The 20,733-nt window shown below is 52.7% G+C and overlaps 1 protein-coding gene across 2 annotated transcripts in view; it reads left to right on the top strand.

The window, feature by feature from the left end:
* The first annotated feature begins 3,079 nt into the window (after window positions 1-3,079).
* The window catches only part of LOC128269101 (uncharacterized), a 72,403-nt gene continuing 54,749 nt past the window's right edge, over window positions 3,080-20,733 (top strand). For both annotated transcript variants that reach the window (XM_053006462.1, XM_053006461.1), the window contains exon 1: window positions 3,080-3,804. The gene's annotated coding sequence lies outside the window, so the exon portion shown is untranslated. The remainder of the gene's footprint in view (window positions 3,805-20,733) is intronic.

Here is a 20,733-nt window from a genome sequence, read left to right as displayed (position 1 = left end):
GGGTGCGGGTGCGGGCGCTCACCTTTTACAAGCATATTTCATAGTCCCAACAAAAAAAACCCCAACCCTCCACTCCACCGACAAGTGTTTGTAATGGGTTATGTCCACACGCACAGAGAGAATGAGAGCTCGTCGGAGTCGGCCAATCAAGCGTGTCAAGCGTTCCGTCGGCTGTTCTTTTCCAAAACAAAAAATGGCAACTTCAAGGCAAGGTGTCTGTTGCTCGATAAGTATTATAATTAATCTTCAACCACCGGTTCACCGCTAAGAATGTCACGGGGTGTTTGGACCATACCGATTTCGGGTGCGGTGCTAATTGAGTTGGCCCACGCTCTTTGGCAGCTGGCCTCCTGTGCCCGACAAGACACCGCGGTGCTGCTGCTGCTCTCTTGGCAATGCGCAACACGTAACGTAAAAAAGAGGATCAACACGAGAAGAAACAAGCACAAAGAGCGTGTAGATAGGTAGCCCATGCTGGTATGTTGCCATTTTCTAAATATTATTGTTTTCGGTTGCCAGTTGCCAGTGCTTTCGTAGGGCCCCTTCGAGCATCACGCGACCTCCCGATGGGGCCGGCTTGGAGATCTACGATCCTAGTTTTTCACTGCACAGAAACCGAAATAAAACCCGTCGTAAGCCACATGCTACATGCCGTGCGCGCGATCACAGCACGGGGACAAGCTAATTTTCTTCATGCTCATGGTGGCGTGGCTTCAATTAGCGTTCGGGGCACGTGCAGACCGGCCGAAAGAGTGCTCACTGGCGAAGGACTCGAAATCAGGGCAACGGCAACGGAACGGTTAGGAAACGTTAGGATCCGCCTGCAACAAAGGCAACTCGAGCTGGAGCACCTAGGGCAGCACCAAGGTAAAACCACTGCGGGGCATGTCGTACCAACGCCTTTAGTGGAGCAGTTACTTGAGGTTCGTCGCTTAAGAGTGCGATAAGGAGTTGCGATACGCGATTCCTTGAGCCTTTCACACTCTTTTACCTTGGGTGACCTTAAAAAACCATTACTTTCATAACAGTTTTCCGGAGGCCTCCTTTCGTAGTAATAGCTTCCTTTATTGGCTCGATCGCTGGCGAATTTTAGTTCACCTTCCAGGGCCACTAAGTGTTTCGGTAAAACTGCGCCAAAGAACTGCACCACGGGAGCAGGAGAGACGAAACCGAACCGAAAAAAGCGGAACAAAACCGATCATAACTTTAGTGTCCCCATCGTAAACCTTGACTGGCGAATGGCGTCGTCGCCGTCGCCGTCTGTTGCGGTCTCCGGAGAGCATTGATTTTGGAGGTTAATTTCAATCCGCGCACCAATCCGCGCGTGGCATCTATTTTTGAATTCCGCCGCCGGTGACGACCCTCAAGAATGGCCAACTTTGGTCAGCTGGCCGCCAGGCTGGCGGGCGGCTGGGCGCATGGATCAGGTGCGCAGGTTTATGCGCCATTGACGACGACGGCGCGGGTGATTTACATTCCATTTTCCTCCGGGCAACGGGCTTCATTTTGGAACGGTTGCGTAATTGGCTATCAGTCTTTCAGTGGTGGCCAGGTGCATGGTGCTTCATTGTAAATGGTCGGCAGAGGCTACGCCGCAAACCGTTCGTGCCAAGCATCACGATGCACCCGCGGTCGGTGGAAGAAATTGTGGGCCGTGAAATGATTTCATCGTACCCGCCGTGTCACCGCCGTTTTTAGTCACACGAATCGAAGGACGACACCTAGAGAGAGAGAGGGTCGCCTAGAGAGTCCCCGTGGTGGTCCCCAGCTAATGGTGGGTTTTGGTGCGTGATGTGTAACGTTTTTCCCCTCTATCCATTTCGTTTCAGGTATGTTGGTGCACATCCTATTCGGGTCCTACTAGTATTGGCGAGGCCACGTGACCGCCCTTGAAACCGGCACTCCATCAGATATCAGAATGATTCAGATGCGCGGCAAGTAGGGGATTTAGTCGCCCGCTGGCCGTTAGTAGAGTTGGGAAAATCCCAATGCGCTACGCGCCAATGTCACAAGGTTGGGGTCAACGCATCTTGGTGGCCCACTTTAGCGCGGATCGAGTTGCTGAGTTATGGATGGATGGATGGATGAGTAACTTGGTGGCGCTTTGTGGGAATTGCATTGGCCGAGGCACTGGCATTCTTGATGACGATTCTTCTGCTGCACCCGGCGGCACGATTCCGACCGGATGTTCCGCACTTTTTCCGAAGGTCACTGGGCTTTGTTCGAGGGTTTTCGCTTAATTAAGCGTTTCTTCAACTGAAATGCGTTATTCATGTACACAGGCTGACTCACCAGGATGTGATGTTAGCCCCGTGGTCCAGCGGAGGATATCGTTATCGGTGGTTCCATTTTAACAAACATACCATCAAGGGCTTTTAGGGTGTAGAATGTTGCATTAAAACAAAACGAACAACAATGGAGGAGATCAGAAGAGTGGGATTAACACCACGAAACACTTGAATGATTGAATTAAAAATTCTGCATTTTCTTCGGTGCATGCAGATGGCCGGTTTGAAGGTCGTTTCTTGGATGCCTCAAGACGATAGCTTGTGCTTACCCATCTCAAGCTCAGCTCGTGAGCTCCGCAAACCGCGAGATCTCATCTCACCACCGAAAGCTTTCCGGGATCTCACAGCGCGCGCCAAGTGATTCCCTAAGCTCAATTTGACGTCATCGAAACGAAACGAGAAGCTGCGAATGGAAGAAAGGATTGAAAAGAGCGAGAGAGAGCGCGAACCTTTTGCAGTCTGCAAAAACGGGAAACGAAGAAACTTGGAGCTCCAGCTCCAAAAAGCTCAATGTGGAGCTCGATGTGGAGCTCGATTCGAGCTCTTAGCGCCGCAGCCGGAGATATCGCATCCCCTTTTGTCCACCGCGTGCCGTTCTCGCTCTGTCTCGCCTGCACCGCCAGTCTGCTCGATTGTCTTCGGGCGCACACGTCTTGATCGTCTTGGGTGTTGGGCCGCTGCCGGTTGCGCAGCGCACCGATTGCGCCAGTAGTTGGCTCGCGAAAGCTATCGAAGGCGCACGCACGCTCAGCCGGTGCCCAGACGCAGCAGCAGCAGCAGCAGCAGCAGGTTCCGAAACCGCACAGTTCCGCACGCACGCACGCACGCACGCAGGCCGTTTGTGAAGTGTGTACCCGGGGTGTGTATGTGTGTGTGCGCCGGTTGCGTCCGTGTGCTGTTGGCCCACAGCGAATGCCCTTTCTTTGTCGTTCTGCGCGATTAAGCCGCGTGCGCTGTCGGGCGCCCTGCTTGCCACTGTTTCATCGCCGTAGCCGGAGTGTCCTTTCGTGCGCCGAGTGTGTATGTGCCCCGGGGGTTCCCGCAGGATCCGCTGTGTCACGCACGCTCTCACGCCACACACATCTGCACACGAAGGAGCGAAGTGAATGTGAAAGTGGATTTTGTGAAGAGTGAGCTTCTGGTGCAAGTGAGCCGCGCGATAAGGTCGAGAGTGAGGAAAGGTTGGTGAAAGAAATAGGTGGAAGAAATTGAGCAGCTCAGGAGCTCGGCGCATGACGACATCCGGAATTGAAAGCCGAAAGTGATCAAAGTTTGTTGCTACTGTCCCAAAGGCCGAGAAAACACGATCATAGAAAGCAAACCTGGTGACCGGTGTTGGGCGTGTGAGGCGTCGCGAATCGATTGGCGTGGCGAGCGAACGAAATCCGAAACTCCGACCATCTTCTGGGACGATCAGCGCTGCTTGGACGGTGCAGCGAGCGATCGATCAATTTAGAAGCGAGACTCGCTCAGGGGCGAATTAGTGGGTCCCTTTTCCAACCGCAACACTCTACAGGTGAGCAACGTTATGTGCCAGTTGCAGGAGTTTCTGTGTTGCCAAAAAGGACACCATTTTGGAGGGTGTTGAGAAGCGAAGGCAGCATTAAAAACCATTGGCCCCACGAGCCAGTTTGCTGTTCGCCACGGGTGTGCCGGTTGTCTGTTGGTGAAGAAAGCGACAAACAGCATTATCAGTGTGAAAATAGACAAACACGCACACTCACGCGTGCGTACGTGTGTGAAAGATGGAAAGAAAGTCTCAGCGTGAGCTGTGAAAAAGCGTGGTGGGGAAAATGACGGTCAGACGCCTAGCCGCCGACGGCTGGCCACTCCATCTGTCCGGTGGAAAAAAGGAGAAATGCGTGGCCCGCACGTATGGGTCGACGCGAAGGGTCCGCGTTGGGGGTCTCAATCAGAGGGTTTCGAGACTTCCGTTCCGCAGATTTTTTGCTGCTGCGGCCTGCGGCCGTTGTGGTAATCCATTTCCGTTGCAGTTTCACACACGGCGGTCGGTCATTAGAAATTACACTTACGACCCGTTGATGGTTCTGATTTGCGTCATTATTTCAGCAGGTTAAAGGGAGGCGAATTTATCCCTCAAAAACTATCCCACTTTTAACGTGACTGTAAAAATATAATTTACTGTTTTCCCCACCATTTTTGGGGTCGGAAAATCCGGGACGAATGGGCGTCAGTGGGCGCCAGCTTTCTAAAATCGATCTCCTCGATCTGAGCGTGTGGTGATAAGAAACCCCCCATCCCACGGTTCCACCCACACCTGCCCCACCCGGTTGCCCGGTGTGTTTGGGCTGGCTAAGCTTTTCGGAGCGTTGCTGATTGATTTCGCCGTATTTTCGCGCACACGCAACGTGAAGGCGCTTTTCTTTTTTTGGTGCCCAAACAGCGCCCCGATCGGTGATGGTCATTTCCCCATTCCACCCCCTCTCACCGGTGACGACCTTCGCGAGGGGTTTGGTGCGATATTTGGCCATTTTCACGCTGCCGGCGCCTCAGTCTGCAACTTCGGGCGCCTTCACGTGCGAAGGCGGTGGCCGCGGAAAGTTGGCAAACGAGAAAACGCTCGGTGCAATCCGTGCAGTCCGTGGTGGAAAGCGTGAGCGTTTCGGTAGCGCCCGTTTACGTAAGAAGTAGCAGTAGTGAGTCCCTTTTTTCGTCCGGCGGGATCCGGCTTTCTCTGACGGCCGGTTTGTAAGGGGTGATTCGTTTCGGACGAACGAAATTAAATTAAATTAAGCCCCGTAATGAGCCCCGATCCGGTCCGGTCCGGTGCCAAACGTGCGGCGTGCGTTCGTGATCACGCAACCCGTGAGAAGTGTCGCCGCCACGTGGCCGCTGTGTTATCATTTTGCGCAGTTCGTTCGATGATTTAATCAAGCGTTGCAGTAACACTCCGGACACCGCGGGACCCCCGGGGGCATAAAAAACATAATTTTGCGACCGCTTGGGAATGGGAACGGTGAGCGCGTCCAAAACAAATGGCCATAGCCTAGATTGTCAACACAACTCGGGCGGTGAACGGTGGTGTGGGTCAGTAGTTTTCGGTCCATCCCGTCGTCCCGTGGAACGTCTTGGGAGCATCGTGGCGATGACGAACGAAAGTGTTACGACAAAGGCTGACGGGGGCTGCCAAGGTCTGCGCCTCGAATTCTCGAACGGCACGCGGTTTTATGGAGAGTCTTGGGCAGCACAACAGAAAGCACAACGAGTCACATAATACCGTTCCCGGGAGCCAAAGTTCGCAAAGCTCGGTGTATGCAAAATGGGCACGGTGAGGCTCTTTATTAAAGTTGCATCATTCCGTGCCACGACGAGGCCGCCGTCTTGAGGGAGGTCATGGTTCACCAGGTGATGGTGGTGCTTTAATACTTAAAATATAAATAAAGGAATGGTTCCTTTTTATTTTGTAAAAAACTGGAATTTCCTTATCGAAACACTGAGAGTTTTATCACTCTCTACTCCAAAGCAGTGCCCCAAAATGACACAACGCGGATTGCTATCTTAACAATGGACTTCCTGAAGTCAGCCAAAAAAGTGATACTTTTTCAAAAAATGGCCGCCAACGTCTCATTTGCTATGCGTAGAGCCGACCCCGGTAGTTTCATAATCTCATCTTCGTCCGCTCGTACCCGTCAAGCGAAACCAGATTTTCTACCGTTTCACACATAACGATACCCATACGAATCGAAATCCTGTCGTAGTCGCCACCGGACTGTTCAGGTACGCTCAACAGGTTTGGCCTGTTAAGATTTTTGCAGTGCGCCTTCGAAAGGTTTGGATAACGAAAACGGGCGTCACTTTACGCCGCATTCAACTCCAACTCCGGTGCCGTGGAATGCTTACTTCCAAGAACCAATGGCCAGTGGTGAAACAAAGCGAAAATATAAGGTTGGGGAAAAAGTAATCCATTATTTTTGGGTGAAATTCAAAACATTATTTAAGATACTTCCAATGGTCCGATTTACGTCAAATATGTACCGTTTTATTGGAAAATTTGTTGTCTTTTCAAAGGTAGGCTGGTAATGCCTCTTTTGTAAAAGGCTTGGTCGTTATTGACGAAAAACTGGAGCAATCCATTTTCACAACCCGTTTTTGATCTCAGTTTTTCATCACTCAGGAAATTTTGTAATGCGCGAAAAAGGTGTCAATCGCTTAGTGCAAGGTCCGGACTATACGGTGGATGCATTAAAACATCCCAAACAAAATCTCGGACTTTCTGGTGAATCACTAAAGACGTGCGTGGCATTTCGTTTTCCTAATGGAACACAAAACCTCTTCCGTTGGCCGATTCTGGTCGTTTCTGGGCAATTGCTAGCTTTGAACGGTGCAGTTATTGATAGTAGAGGTCTGAAATTTAGTGTTTGGCTCCACGTGAGCAACTCATAATAAACGATTCCTTTCGAGTCCCACCATATACCCAGTAGAATCTTCTTGGCCGTTAGTCCTAGTTTGGCTTCCAGTTGAGCTCCTTCACCGCGCTTAGACCATGATTATTTTCACACAGTATTGTCGTATGTATCCCATTTCTCATCCCCAGTACCTATCCGTTTAAGAAATGGTTCGTTTTCATTCCGTTTAGCCAAAACTTCGGCGATGGAGATTCGAGCCATCATGTTTTTTGGTGTAAATAGGGCGGCACCCAAACATCGAGCTTCTTTGTGAATCCAGCTTTGCGCAAATGGCTTAAAACTATTTGATAGTTAATCTTCAGCTCCTGGTCGATGCTCTGATTATTAACTTGCCGATCTACTTTGATTATTTCTGTGACTTTATCGACATTTTCGATGACGTGTCTGCCTAGGCTTTAACATCAAAAATGACTGAAACGAGTCAACGAAACCAAAATTTCACCCAGCTAACTGTTAGAGTATCGGCACCATGAACACCATGCGAAATTTCAGTGGCCTAGCTTGTGTTTTCGCCTTTATCGGACAAAAAATGAAAAATGTACCGAATTTTCTCCGCGTTGACCTCCATTGTTAACACCCTGTAACTCACAAACGAATAGAACAAACAAAGAACAATGAAGCGTTTTTTGAAGTGTAAATTATCAGCTTTAAAACGAGCCTAAACTTGAAACTGTACGATAAATACTTTACAAGATATCGATCACTAAAGGCATCTACCGAAAAAATAATGGATTACTTTTTCCCCAGCCTGATATTATTAATACTAATAGTAGTACCCGAAGCGGGCTCCGTTCCGAAAGGTGGCCCACTGGCCAAGGAGCGCACACAACTTCGGCGGTTCACACTGTTCAAGGATAGCAAGGTTTATGAATTTTTAGAGGCTATCGGCCCCCGCGGGGTGTTTGGGGAGGTGGCATACATTAATCGGATGGACACAAACACACACCGGGCGACCGGGTGACGACTAGTAAGTCAGGTCCGAAACCCACCACGCCGAACCTCGACGAAACCTTTTCCCAAGTCTCGTTCGTTCCCCAGAGAGACAGGTATTAAAGCGGATCGGCGCGATGGAAATTAAAAACACACACAAAAAAGCGACCTTCTTTCGGTGCGCGCTCAAAAATTCGCTCACACACTGCCAGGACTGGCATTGGCCGTGCCCGATACGGTAGGATCCACTTCCATCGTCACCACGTCGTCGTCGGCGCGCGGGCCCGCTGCTGCTGATAAAAGATTTCATCCTTCAGCCCCGGGGTGTTGTGCTTTTTGGGGCCGCTCTTGGGCCGCTCTTGGACAGCGGCTGTTGTGTCAAGCTAAATGTCAAACCAACGCGGGTCGATTAATCCGATCATCGCCAAGCCCGTCGGTCGTTGTTTTTCGGTCCGCTGCACTTTGGAGGTTAGAATAACTAATGAGCTGGAATAAGGATGGCAAAATGGCGGAAAGATGACCGGGTGGTCTGCGCTGCGCTGCGCTGATTTGCATAATCAGATGGCACAGGTAATTTATTGTTTTCAATATTTGCGCCACTTTTACTTTTGTGCCATTCCGGACAATACGTTCTAGTAAGGCGATGTCGCACTAGTCGCACGATAGGGCGGATCAAAACGATTAGAAAACACAAATTATTATGTGTGCCATTCTGCAACATTGGCCCCGGGCCGAGGTTGGATGTCTCAATCCGGGCCGGGCATAATAGCGCCCCGGTGCGATTGGCAACACCCCGGCCCCGGTCTGGAAACGGATTATCATCGTCGGGCGATCATAATTGTGCTGTGCCTTTTGTTTGTCACCTGAGCACCGGGAGAGGACAGCGCTAGCGCAAGCACCATTGCGACAATTGTCACAGCGCCCTGTGCCTGATCTTGCCTCGCCTTCTCGGCGGGACCATGGGGACTTTCGCAATTTTCTCGAGCAACTTGCGCCGCTGTCCTCGGTCTGTCAACTTTCGATTTCAATTGCATCGCGGCAAACGGTTCCAGCCGTTCCATTTGGATGCCTTTCTGCAGCAGCAAACCGGTCGTTCCCTTTCGTATGGCGAGAAATAAAATCGAAAGACATCAACGAGCGTCTTCGCGATGGCAAGCGACGAACCCTGTTCCTGTCGTTGAGCTAAAATCCCGGGTGAGAATCACCCAGCGGGAGTCTGACATCCAAACGGTACAGTTATTGGGCAACCAGTCATCGCGAAGTGGCGTCGGCATTGGGCCGAAGGGGATTCACCGTGGGGCAGTTGTGCAATCGATTAAAGGTTTGTAAATTGATTTTTTGTGAATAAAACAAACACACGGAAAGAGTCACAAATTAGCACACCGGACCACAGGACCACACGATCTCGGGCGAAGCGCTTCCGGATGAGGTGATAATAAAGCGCTTTGTGGTACACTTCGACTACGTCACCGCTAGGAATGGGTGCCCCAAAAATGGCTTGTCTCACGTTGGTGTTGGTAGTCCACTCTGTGAAAAGTCCCGAGAAAGTCGACCTATCAAGTCGGTCGGCCCGATATCAATGCCGGGCCACGGGACGGTTCTGTCACGTTTCCACAACCCACTGCCAAACAACGGTGGGGCCGCGAGTGTGGCAATTTACCTTGCCACAAGGACGCCGCACCAGGCGGCGGCGGCGGCCGTGCTAGTCTCATTAAAACTAGTCTTTGTGTCCTTCAACCGAGACCGAGTCACCCAAGCGTATCGTCGGTTCACTTTCACCTGCGCTCGCTGCGCTGGTGGGTGCTTTCTTTTCACTACCGTTTTCTGTGGCGGAACCAACCTTTTCTTCTCTCGCCCTCCCCCCCCGTGGGGGCCGATATTCAAACTAACTGTCACTGTGATTGTGGCCGCGTCACTGAAGAAGACATCGCGGGCGAAGAGCAACGAAACGCAAAACGAAAACGAGGAAATTGTTCCGATCGTTCGCGAAGGGAATTAGTTGCATTCCTCGCGTAACGCGATCGCGATGCAGAGCTGCTCTTCTCGGCCCGTCGCGCATCATCATCATCATCGCCACAATCGGCCGGCGGCGGTATGTGTGAAATAAAACACAGTAATAAAGACGTTAATAATCCGTCCGAATAGTCGACCGGGTGGGGAGAAAAAAAGAGAATACCTTGCCTAATGATTGAATGGGGCGTCGCTTAAAACGAACCCCGTGTCCGAAATGAAAAGAATGTCGCGACGCGCCATCAAAATCCCACCGAAACAGCAGGAAAAGGACAATTTTCTCGCGTCTAACGCCCGGTTGGTGGCGCGATCACGAGTCCATTTCCTTGCTCTATCGAATTCCGGTTTACGCGCTGCGGTTTACTGCCGTTTCGGGACGCCGAATGTTGCAGCGCGACCCTGCAAATGAGTGATGTGGAGGCCAAATTGGGTTCAGTTTGATTTATGAGCCCACCGTTGTGGCACTCCGACGCTGGCTGATCCCTCGGCTGATCGCCCTCCGTCTCCGGGCTTAATACGTCACAGGCCGTCCGTGCTTAAAGGATGGTGCATGTTGCTGGAACGAAAAAAGGGTTGCGAATGATTTATTTCAAAGGTTTTTCGGAACACTCGAGGCGAGGCGGGTTGTTTCGTGGTATCCACACAAAAAGATTACACCTACTTTGCGCATTTGCAAAGTAAATCGTCTGGCCGGGGGAACCGAACATTCGTGATGCACCTTCTGCCGGGCCACGAAATGACGTTTATTGCCCAAAATGTTACCCGGGGGGGGAGGGCGCGCTCGTTGCAAAGCTTGCTTGGTCCAAAACCCGCAAGTACATGGGCGGTTTCAGTTGTTTTACCCAACGCTCGGCGGGCGTTGCTCGGGCTAATGAGCGACGTCCGTCGTCATTGCTTGTTGGTTGGCAACCATGGCGCAACAGGCCAATTTGACGCAATTTGTTTTCTGGTCGTTAAAATTAGCTTCAAACAGGGAGAACACCAAAAAAAATCTGGACCACAAAAAGGGGGAGCATTTTGCATGTTTAAATTATCCCGAAAGTAGCATGCTTTTCAGTTCGGCGTGATCCAAGCAACCCTGCTGCTGCTGCTCCTGCTAATGCGGTGCTCCTGCTAATGAGTGCGGTGTCAACATTGCAAACGCCGCTGGCGATACGCGATGTTTGTCGAGCCTTCCGTTAACCTTTAGAAATCATACCATTGTCCCTTTCGTTCGATCGCGCAGACTAACGGCCGACCTTCGAGCTCAAATTTACAACCATTCTGACCCTGCTGCTTCGAAAATCGAATCGCGTGCGCTTTGGATGGTTCTATTTCACACCTAACACTAATCACCGGCGATCGCCTTCAGCGTGCGTTGCTGGATGCTGGGTCGTAAAGCTATTGAATGTAGCGCCCTAGATCAAGGGAGATCCGGTCAACGTTGGTCGTGCTTTCAGAACCGTGTATGGCAGCCGTGAAAGAGATTAATTTAAACGGTTCACGAGCCCTTCACATTTGGGCGACATTTTAAGCCGCTCAAAACTCAGCTTAGGCGGCGTATTAGAAGCTCCGTCTCCAACAGGATGTGTTCCCAGTCCAGTCTACTCCGATGTTCTGGCTGCCGCCGTTCGACATACGTTCGTTGTCGGTTGGGCTGATCGGTATCAAACGGTCGCGTCTGCCCCAGGACAAATTGCCCAAACTGGGTGTAGGCGTTTTCGGGCGAATTTTGAGACCTTCGCGTCTTAAGCCTTAATGGCAGAAAGCTGGCGTTGGTCTTTGGTTGCCGAAATGGACGGGCAACAAAGAAAACTCATTTATTGGCCGCGACACGAGAATAACATTTAAACTACTGACTACTGCGCGTGTGTGGTTGTTCTTGGCCACAACAAACCACTGGGTGTGGGTGCCTGGCAAAACTCCCCGGCTGATGATTTATCATCCGGCCGAGATTTCGCTACGAATCTCCTTCTGCCATTTTGTTGAGATCAAGGTAACGCGCGCGCCCTGGGGACCGACACCGACGATGACGACGGTTATTAATCGCCAAAGCGCCAAAAACTGTCCGCAACGTTACGGTTGTTAACTTTTAATGCATCCACGCTCCCCACAGATGAACTACGGCGTGGCCTTAGCCGGCAGATCTCCGGCGTGGGAGTGCGTGTAAATGACCTTGCCGAATGTGGTTTGGCCACTTGGTTTTGCGCGGACCGGAGCGCGGATATCCTCGGACCAGATGTGCGGACCCGCGTTGTTCGACCGGAGCCGGATCTAGGTTGGGAGTTGGGCGGGAGAACCAGTTTGGCGTCCCCCAAACATGGCCACGGGCTGGGGCTGGATTGTCGCAATCCAGAACGATCGTGGGTTGATCGATTCTTGTGCTAGGTGCTACGAGGTGCGGGTGCGACCGGCTTTCCAAAGTTCGCGTTTTGGGTTGGATGTACCTAACGGGATCCGGACGGGCTGGGATCAAAAGTCACGTTTTGGGCGGTCCCGCGTCCTGTGACACTATATATGGTTTGATCGGCAATAATTAGCATTCGCTGGGGGTGGGATCACTTTGCGGACGTGAATCACCGCGGTAAAGGATGCCTTTTTGGGGCGGTGCAAACGATTTGTTTGGCAATGGGCGAGCTTCAAGAGCTTCGTGGGATGCTGGCTATTCTTTCGTTCTTCTTTACAACAATTTAAGGAGCTAATTTAGAGGAAGGAAGAGCCCACGAAGACATCGTAATGATCGACATCGGATCGGATCAAAACGAGATCAGTGGCGACTGCGTCGCATTCATCGCGGCCTCCGATTTCTTGGTTCGCTTCCATTTTTTTCGTGTTACCGTGCTCTTCTACTTCACGTTCCTATTTTCGCGGCTCGTCCGTATGGAAATGCCCGTGCCCGTGTGTTGTAGGCGTCTCTAGCTGAGTGGGGGTCCCCAACTGCTGACCGTTGCGCCTGTTGCCTCGCGGTTTCTTACCTCGATTCGTCTCGATTATTACCGAATTTTATTTGCATACGGCGCGCAGATCTCTGCCTGGAGCCGCGAAGGAAACTTGATCACGTTCAGCGCTCCGAGAACTGGCCGCTCGGAGCCTGGGAGCCGCGGATGGTCAACGGCGCACGGCGGAGGAGACACCACGACAGACCGAGCGAGAGAGAGAGAGCCAATTTGTATTCACATAACGCGACGACTTCGGGTGGGCATTCGGGTTTGGGGCGCCTGGTTTTTTGCCTATTCGCGGGAGTGTGTTACATATACCCGAAGCGCGGCCTCTCGGTCGTCGCCGAGTGCAGGTTCAGTTACGGCGGCGGCGGCGGCGGCCCCTGCCCAGTTACGGCGGCCCCGGCGCGCTGGACGGAGAAAGCATACGCAAGAAGGTGGCTCGCCGTCGCCGACACCGGCTTACGTCGACGTCCTCGTTGCCAATTTCGCACACACAAAGAAACACAGAAACACATGGACACGAAAAAAGCGGATTGAGGAATCCAAAACGGCTGCCGACTGCTAACTGGGGACCCACAGACTTCGAAGGCTGCGGAGAGAACGCCCGGTCGAATGCAGATTTCACGTAACTCCATCCGCCGAGAGTTCGCCGAAAAATAGGTTCTACTCATCCACAGATATCTTCTGCTGATCGGTCTTGATCGAGAAGTGCAAGTGCAACACAAGCCGTGCATTCAGCCTCCAGATCCAGGCCCTGTCGAAGCCGAAAACTGACCTCGGAACAGAGATGAAAGTGCGCGATGAAAGTGAAATGCACGCGCACAATCCGTCCGCGCAGCATAAACAATCATGGCCGCTTGCAGCAGCCAGCTCTCACTAGCACCACCACCACCACCACCCGGGGCCGGGCGATGGAGAGGAAAACCGGGCGGCCAACTATCAGTCTCCACGATCCCGCTCCACGATCGGCCATCGGCCGTCGTGTCCCCGAAAGTGGTCCGGAGCGTGTTGGACCAGTTTTTCTTGGACTACCTTGTATCGTTTTTTTTCTCTCGTACCGCGCCGTGTGGTTTGGCCGCTTGGCCGGTTTGCAATGTATGGCCCAGGTAGCCCCCGCCCGGACAACAACAGGAAGAAACAACAACAACAACGGTAGTGGTAGTAGTAGTAGTATTAGTAGTAGTTGGAAACAAGTTTCGTCGTTTCTTGGCACTGGCGAATGGCGAAAAACGCATCAGCCTTCCAGAAGTGTGCAGAAGGTACAGCGTCTCCGAATGGGGCCCTGTTGGAGTTGTTTGGGGCGGCCAGCTCGTGTAGACCATCACCGACCGCGTCGTTACCGTCGTTGGCCGCGAAAGGAATGCATTTCCGTGACCGTTTCGAGACGGGACGGGCCGCAGATACGCGTATGACAGCCGTCATAAGCGACAACGACGACGATGACGATGGCGTAACGTACACGCACCGGTCACCGAACATTCTTTTTCCCATTCCTAGGCTTTGCCTATCTCAAACCACGCACAAGCCTCCCACTCTTTTTCGTAACTCGCAAATCCTCGCGATCAGTTCCGATCTGGCGATCTAGTTCAAAGACGTGCCACACCGGACACCTGGCCACGTGCTGGTGGCCAGGTGTCGCTCCAAGGGTGATAAGAAGGTGGTTAGCAAACGAGCAAACGAGCTGCCATTCAAATTTCGTAAACCTGTCGGTCGGTGCCTAGGTGGGACGTAATTATTATGCGCTGCCTAGGACACGCTCCGTCTCGCGAGCAAGACCTAATCAACGAAAATTGCCCATCTAGTTCTAGTTGGCCCGGTTTTTTGCGCTCTCTGACACTAGATGGCGCCGATCGAGCTGCATCTCACCTCGGACAGGGTTTTCAAGAAACCTTTAGCGAAGAATGGATCAATTGGCGATGGTGAAGTTTTGGTCCATCAAAGTACACCGCTCGGACAGAGATGTCCCTGTTGCTATGGAGATACCAACAATCGGAAGACTTGACAATGACTTTGGTCCAACTCTAAATACGGATCTTCCTTGACCATGGGTTATATTTTTAGGATGATCTAGATCTTGCTCTGACGTGGGTTCCTTCTATCTGACGGACTGTTTCATTCTTGGCCTTAACGCTTCGAAACCGTCACCGTCACCTGCGTCAGTGCGAACGCCAGCAGTTCTCAACTGTCCCCGCCTGATTGACAGGTCGTCAGGCCCCCAAAACGATGTCCTTAAGGCTGGTTGGTGTGCAATTCCGTTGTGGGTCAGCGCGTCAGTGTGAGTCAGTGTTATCGCGACGTAAAACCAGCGAACTTGTCAAACGCTCGTTCGCCTCCGGACAGCTAACATACCCTCTCGAGTGTTCGCAACAACCCGACTAGTAAACCTAGAACGCCCAATTAAGTACTCTTGAGAGACTCGAGAGAGAGAGGCCAACCCACCTCCGTCAGCCAGTGCCAGTACCGCCCCCAGGTAAACCAACAGACCGACCCGATGGCCTGATTGGTTATTGTTTTGCTTCAGTTCCACAGTGCACAACGTTTTTTTGTAGTTGCTGTTTGTGCCACAAGCTCGAGGGCCGAACGGTTCGACATTAGAGCGCACGTGAGTGGGGCGCACACGTTGGGCGTTCGAAAGGGTGGTTTAATTGTGCCCACCACCACCACCGCCGGCTGGTACAAGGTACTCTCGAAGGAGTCACCAGCAAAAGGGCACCCTTTGCGCGTTGCCTAGCCAAACCCGTTCACTTACTTTCGAGACTTCGGAACCTCGGAGTCTCTCGGTGTTGGTGGCTAGCTACCCCACACGCTTCGCCAGCTTTGCGCACATATCAGCACACACACACAGCAGCAGCACGCCGGCCACTAGTTGGTTGTTGAAACAGCTGCGAAGAAGCAGAAGAAAAAAAACTTGAGCAACCGCGAGCAACGAAAAGTGAAAGGGAATGCGCCGCCGCCGCCGAACGACGACGGACCTCTTCGTCAGTCGACGGCCTTCCTGGGCCACCCCGGCCACCAGGTGGGGAGGGGGATTCAGGGTTCGCCATTCTCGCCTCGCCAGTTTCATTTAGATCTCGCCGTGTCTCTGGGTGTCTGGGTTTGACCTGAAACGTCGAAACGGCTTTTAATCGGTGTGCTTCGAGCCCGTTGGCCATCGCGGAAAGGGTCACCCGAGCGGGAAGGCAAGGGCACGGGCCCCCGGCGGCTAATGGAACTGCTCAAAACAGAAAGATCGTCGACGGGCAGGACACAAAACGCGCACCTGTCGCGCGGACTTATTCTCGCGACTGTATTTGCATCGACTTCGGAGCTCCCGTCAGAGGTCGCTGAGGCGAACAGAGGTCACCGTCGCCGCCGCAGTAATCGATGGCAGTCAAAGTTCGTCGCTCGCTCTAGACGGAAATTTAGTAACCCCCCCGGGTGGCAGAAGTTGCGCTGGACGATTATGCTGGGAGCTGGTTTTGGAACCCTGCAGCAGCAGCAGCACCTGCAGAACTGGTTGTTGCCCTGCTAGCTGGCCGGCCTGGGGAGGACTCACTTTTCAACCCCACGAAAGCGAAAGTTCCCGAAACCCCGAACCCGACCGATCCCGAAGTGGATGAAGTAAACTTAATCGAAATCAACCGCGCAGTAGCAAGAACCGTAGCATAATTCGGCGATGTGGTGCTGGGTTGGTGACATAAAGCGAAACATTTTGCGGCCACGTAATTATTGCTATTTATAGTATTTTGGCCGCGCTTGGCCTCCGAGTTCGGTGACGTCTTTTTGCTGCGCCTTATCGTTACGCCAACGGCGGCGTGTCGGCTACTTCTTCGGCTTGGAGCGCTCTGTTCGCCCGTTCGTTGGAGGCTACGGCCGCGATGTTTGTTGCGATGGCATAATGCAGGTGGGAAAATTTATAATTTCCTCCCATTCAGCACTAGCTGGCGGGCTGGCCCGCTCCGGTTGATTATGTAGCTATTGTTTTTTCGGTTTTGTTGTGTTGTGGCTGCGCTCACTTGCATCGTGGCCTCGCATCTCTGGATGATTGGGGGCTTTTGGAATGGTGGACCCATTAAGGTGGAATTGCGATCGAATGCCACCTTACGGTGTAAAATAGTATTGGGGATCAAACTTGAAGAGTGACTTAGTGGCAATTTGAGTCCGAAGGATTCGAGTTGCGAAAGTTCGCTTCCTTCGAAAGCCAGTTCTAGGCATGAACCAAAAAGCACCAGTAAATTGATGAAGCAATGCATTTAACGGCTTCATGAGCTTGAATTAATTCTATCATTTCGGAGTTTTAAAGTATTTTAAATTCAGAAGCTCTGGAATTCTCTTATTTCACTGAAATGGGTCAGCAATGTATTGCACAATAATATTGGGGGCATTCTTTCAATTGTGTTCATGACAACCAGCGCCATTCAACTTGTCCAAACCCCCTTTTGCAGTGCTGTAACCATACTTAGCCCCACGGACTTGGCAGTTCGTGCAACGTTTTCACGCCATTATGGTGCGTGGTTCGTGGCACACCGACCTTGCCAGTGTTTACACGTGCCCAAGGGTCACTACTGTTACGAGAGGGCCCCAATAAAAACCGAAGAAAAACAAACCGTTCGCCAGCAGCGAAATTCCTCATTTCCGTGAATCCCCGAAACGCCCCAGGTCGAAACGCCCTTGCTCGGACATTAGCCGATGGCCGGCCTTCGGCCTTCTGCTACGGTGCTATGGGGCTGTTACAGCTCTTTTGCTGTTGCTGCTACAGTTCGCTGTCCGCGACTCTCTCACGAAACACATCGCAGCACACAATCGAAAGGGCTACGAGGGCTTCAATTGTGTAGCAGCCCCCAACGGGGTGGTTTGCTCGATTTTGCCTTGCCTTGCCTCTTGATCGCGGGTGCATTTTTCACCGGGCTGCAGTACTGCAAGTGGCGGATTGCGGAAGCAGATTGCGTTGCGTTGAAGGCCGACAGCCGAAAAACAATAGTCGTCGGCGGAACTGGTGCACACGGCAGCCGTTCACATCCGGCGCGGACGCGGTTTTGTGTCGCCCGCCCATCGTCCGTGTGTTTACGATGCCGTGGCCTTTTGTTTCGGAACCACCCAGCAGCCCAGCAGCGTTTCGTTCCGTGCGCTTCCCGGGCCACGCTTTTGCCGGAAGGAAAATGGTTTACCCGAAAGATTTTCCGGCACCGGCGCGCCGTCTGGGAAACCGAGCTCCGGTGGCGTAATGTGGCCACCGTGTACGGCGCGCGGGCGCGAAACAATAACGGGCCACCCGGGCCATTAGCGAAGCCCGAAGAAAGCGGTTTCATTAGGTGTTAAACGTGCGGGCTGATGAGGAAACTTTCCACGGCGATTTGCTAATTTTCTGTATCGGCCGTGCCGAAGAAGGGCGCCGATTCAGGATCGAACTTGGGTTCGATTTTTGTGCCCAGCACACTGTTGGGCTTTAGGTGGACCCAACCCTGTCTGGCCGATGGGCCGACGGAGAAGTGTTTACATTTATTGTTTCAACAAATTTGCTACCAACGCAAACGGCGTGCGCATTAAGCAGATGCGCATGTAAAGCTCCTCGGAGGTGCAACAAACTCATTTCCTGTTTGTTCCACTGTTGCTCATCGCGGCACACACGGCTCGTTAGCGGGCTCTAAAAGTTCAAGATAAACATAAATTAAACAAAAAAACAAGCAACAACAGTCGAGTCGTTAATGAGTCGTGACCGATGCGAGTGTCTGCGTCTGGGTGTTGTGTCTGCTGATGATTATGAAAGCAACAGATGGACGTGGCCTGGCGTGGGGCTGCGATCACATAATTCACACCTTGGCCGAGCGATTTGAAATCAACACCCGCGCGCCCAGGCCTAGGAGCCTCCCGCCCCCAAGCAGGGTGCAGTTCTAATAAAGTCGTCGCGCGTAGAACGTAATCGATCCCATCGATTTCGCTGCCCAGAACGCCCTGATCGCCGGTCACGATCCGACAGACCCTGCTACACATTTGCCATCGGCCATCGCTAGTAATTACTGGTCCCGGGGCCACCGGACTGGCCACCTTCACTCGGCCAGGAAGCCCCGTTGGCGGTCGCCTGACCTTTCGCCAGTCGCCAGCTGGCCGGGCTCTATAAATCACTTGCCTTCCCGGGAGACCCCGGCATCTCAATTACTGGTGCGCGCTGACAAGTCGCTGGCTGGCCGATGGCCAGCTTGACGTGATCCGCTGGACTGACCCCTCCAGGGGGTGGTTTAGGACTAGATATATGAAATGCTACGGAACCGAGACCGATTTGTGGTCAGCAGCTGGTGGAAAAGCTCGTGGATCAATCATAGATCACCCACCCGGATCGAGCCCCGGAAAAACCACAAAATGGCCCCGAAAGTGCAGGCACGGCTCTCGACCGGCTGATTGCCAGCTCCGTGGTGGTGTGAAGTGAAAACTGATTTCACCTCCCGAGCGAGAGAGAGCCCCGAAGATCACGATCACCGTGGCCAACGCCTCACGCAGTTTGCGGTGCGCAGCTCACGTAGGCGCCCTAATCGAGCGTGGCGTGGCGTGCGGGGCAAACGAACTGCCCGGATGTCGGTGCGTGCTGCGAACAACGCCCTGTGTCCGATGCGCCCGGCAATGGTGGTGATGAGAAGCATAATTCCGAAAATTAGCACCACATTCAGGTACCGCTCTTGAGCATCATAAATTGGTAGATCCAACGGATGCCTGAAAATGTGAACAAAACGACGGTCTCTTTAAAGCCGATTCTCGCCAACAACACAATGCACCGCCAGCAGCCATACTAATTCATTAGGCCCATTATGCAATTCGATAAACGCACAGCCGCGCGGCCCGAGGTCACACCGGCCGGCCAATGAGACGGACCTCTCTTGGCTGGCGCAGCTCAAGAACGCTTCCGTCCGTCCGCCAAAGCACCTCCGAAACAAAAGTGGCTTTCGTACAATGAAACACTTCCGAATGCTCACACCGAACATGCCCCGGAAACGCGCTTAGTCGTGCGTTGGTCTCCGCCACCGCTGCCGAGGTCTTCCAAAGGACGGCAACCGCGGTGGGGCACCGGTGTGGTCACTTCCGGTGTGATGCGGAAGGGCACCACCACCTAGACGGCACATTAAATAAATAAATAATTCAAACCCCTTTCGACAACAAAGTTTGGCAGCCGGCAGCAGCAGTGGGCCGCGTTTAGAGTGCCGCGTTGAGTTAAAGTTTGTTTTGGTGCTGCGCTGATCGCGCTCGGTGCGTGAAGATGGATTTCAATTTTGGTTTCAATTACCGCTAATCAATCAACCCGGGGCCCCAGCGTTTTCGTATGCAGCGAGATGGTAGATCTAGGCAGGCCCCACCATGGCCATCCATAGTGCTGGGCTGCTGCACTCGGGAGAGAGCGAGAGAGGTACCTCGAATTTGAATACAATGCACACTGGGCACCACTTTGGGCTTCAAAACAAACCTCCGTCGGACAGGCGGACTGGACGGACGCGTTTCTGGTGGCCCTGTTTACCGCTGACGGGCGTCGCGAACAATGGGTGACTTCGATCGCCAAAGCGACGAACCCTCCACGGGCGATCGAACGGCGCACGGCGATTGCCCCATCGCGATCGCGCTGAAGGCGTCAATTTGGAGGTCTCCGGTCTTCCGGTAACGGAAGATTACGAAGTCAGCCGCCCGCCGGGTCCGTGCGCGCCCGGTACCGCAGTAGCCGCAGCCCTGCCAGGCGGCAGATGGCCACATTAATCTCGTCACTCGGCCCGCCCGGTGCAGTGTGTTTCTTCACTGACACCTCCACTCCTCGCCACGCACACAGGCAGCAAATGACAACCGATGATGGTGATGATGATGACACCCATGACGCGCTTTGTTAGGCGCGCCTGATCATCTTCTTGGTCTGCGGACTCCGTTACGCAATTACGTGGCCCGACGACGGGGATTTCTCGTTGGTGTGCCGCGCGATATGCTGATTCGCCCGATCCGATGGGGCAACGTCTTCACGTCCGCGCTATGTTTCCGAGAGAACGTTTAAGGGTTCCGTTGGTTTGTAAAACTAATTATAAAAACTGGGAAATTATTAAGAAAATGTGAGCTAATATTGTGACGAACCCTAATCATCACCTATCGGACGATCCGGGTGACCAGGCTCGATCTTGATAACCTTTTCATCCGTCACATTCACAGCCAGCT

This window comes from Anopheles cruzii, chromosome 2, assembly GCF_943734635.1.
Source record: "Anopheles cruzii chromosome 2, idAnoCruzAS_RS32_06, whole genome shotgun sequence".
Lineage (NCBI taxonomy): Eukaryota > Metazoa > Arthropoda > Insecta > Diptera > Culicidae > Anopheles > Anopheles cruzii.
This window is presented reverse-complemented; position numbering and strand designations above follow the sequence as displayed.